Here is a 2608-nt window from a genome sequence, read left to right on the forward strand (position 1 = left end):
GCATAGCTGTCTGTCAGACCTAAAGGCGTGGACAAAGCCTCCCTCCCACTTCTTAAATGGACAATACAGAAATCACTTAGCGCCGGGAGGCGGGAACTCCTGCTCCCGCCGAGCTGTGATTAGCCCGCTAGTGAGAGCACGAGCGCGGCCAGAACGTGCTCGAGGCAGTTTGGTTGAGGACCGAGGAGTGACGTGTCGGTTCGCGGACCGCAAGGAAGTCGAGGAGGTGTGGCCCATTGACGCTCAGTCACGTGACCAGAAGCGGAAACTACGAAAAGGGACGGCAGAAAGCATGAATCTCTCGGCTGGGATTCCAAGAGGTTTTTTTGTTTTGTTTTGTTTTGTTTCCCCTTAAGGTAGAAATTGACCGTTACCAACAATAAGGTTAAAGGAGAGGAGAGAAAATTTTTATCTGTCATCAGTGAAAACGCAAACGTAACCTGGTGCAGACTGCCGCGTCTCGGACCGCTTGCTCAGGAGTTGTTTCCTATCCCGGAACCCGTGGTAAAGGAGCCTTGCAGACTCGCGAGGCGTTTCTTTTCTAACCCTTGACTGGCCGGCTGCGCGTCTGGCCTAAAGGGGCGACGGGCTGACTGGGGGAGCCCGCAGGCGCGGAGCTCGTCCATCTCCCAGCGGCGGACAGCCTGCCCCTCGGAGCTGAGCTGCGGCCGCGATTCTGTACCAGCCCAACCCGAGAAAGCTGCTTTTCCTTCCCCCTCTCCCTTCCCCGCAAAAAGGTGTTGCTGAGGACCGGAAAGTTGCAGCAGCCAACTCTAGGAAAGCAAAGCCATCAAAGTTACTGAAAGCGCGTTTAAATCAATGATTCAGAATCGTGTAGTTTTCAGAATTCACATGACCAGCCTCTTCCCCAAGAACATTGTGATCCAGTAGATCTGCGTTTTTGTTTTGTTTTTATAATGTATTCAGTGTAATTTTTATTAACAAGGAAACAAGCTGAACCTGAATTGAAGAACTTCAAGTAAATGCTTCTTCAAAACAAGTTAGGTATTTTTTCCTTAAAAAAAGGGAAGGGGGAATTAAAGATTCCTTTCAAGTTAAAGTACTGTTGCATGGACATTAAGATGGGGTTCTCATTTTTTTAATTATTGAACATGTTTCTTAAAGGGAATATGTTCAAGTTTCCAGGTGGTAAAATTAAGTCAGCTTTTTCAGAAGTCAAAATATACTACTAAAGAACAAAGTTTAAAATCTAAGCCTATTTTTAGGATGATTCTTTAATACCAACTTATAGGGAAAGGCTTATATCGATAAAATCAAAGCCAAGACAGCAAAATCATTATAGTTACCATAAACCAAGAGTTTGTATGTGAATTCACCATTATCAGTTAATCCTTCTTCCTCCTGATTTATTGGATTAAAAGTTTTGACCTGATTGTTTCAGAAAAACTTTTCACTATTTCATCAGTGGCTTAAAATAATATTTTTAGTTGTTAGCTTGCTTGTCCGAGTCATGTCATTCTTGTGGAGCTTTTGGGTCTCTCCTGAAGTGTCTACTTACTTCTTTTGTATCATTGATCAAAAAAAAAAAAAATCTCATCTGGAGCACACTGGAGTAACTATTTTCTTCTTGAAATTGTTCTCCCCGGAACCCACCTTTTCAGATTCTGCTGCAAAGCTATTGACAGAATTTCATCTCAGTGCACTCTTATTTCCATTGTTTCATGTTTGGTTGGATGTTTTAATTGGTCATATGTCTTGTATTTTTCACTTTGATAGATTTTTTCAAGTAACTTTTTCAGAATAGCTGAATGGAAAGCAAACAGTGCCTTTATTTTGTCATTAATCACTAGTGTCATGCGGGGACTCATGCAGGGTCTCTGGTCCCACTCCCCACATAAGAACGCAGGATATGGTGAGGCCAAAAAGGAACACCAACGGAGCTATAGATAGGGGAGTCATACCACCATATTCTCACTGGCAGCCAGGTGAGACACACACTCAAAGTAGGATCCACACAATCCGCAATCCACCATCCACTTCTCTGCCTGCCAACCAACCAACCAACCAACCAACCAACGCAGTCACGGCAGTTACATCAGCAGCCAATTGGCCAACCAACTACAGCCAACAGCCAACCACCACCCGAGCCAGCACCCCCCCACGCAAGGCCGAGAGCCTGGAAACTGCTCTCTGGGACTCTGTCCCCCCAACTAGCATAGCTAGGTTTAGAATTATAGAACCAAAACTGGCACCGACCCAACCCATACAACACAGGAGCACGGATAAAAGCACATTTTCAAGGCTTTGCAATTTTTCTTCTATTATCCAGAGTTGTTCTTGAGAAATATAATGCCAGTGTGAGTCATATTCCTTTGTAGGCAACCTATTTTTCCGATACATTTTTTTTGTTGGAGATCCCTTTTGTGGTTTTTTGGGTTTTGGTGTGTTTTTTCATTTTTCCTGCTTTGCACTTGTCAGTCCCTTTTTATCTGCAAACTCCAATTTTCATTATCAGTGCAGGAAATTTTTTATTGTCTCCATTTTTCTGTTATTTTCTGAAGTTGCTATTAGACAAATGTTGGATTTGATACTTGGATACCTGCGTGATCCTTAATTTTTTCCATGTCTTCATCTTTGTGCTCTATGT

This window comes from Rhinolophus sinicus, linkage group LG16, assembly GCF_036562045.2.
Source record: "Rhinolophus sinicus isolate RSC01 linkage group LG16, ASM3656204v1, whole genome shotgun sequence".
Lineage (NCBI taxonomy): Eukaryota > Metazoa > Chordata > Mammalia > Chiroptera > Rhinolophidae > Rhinolophus > Rhinolophus sinicus.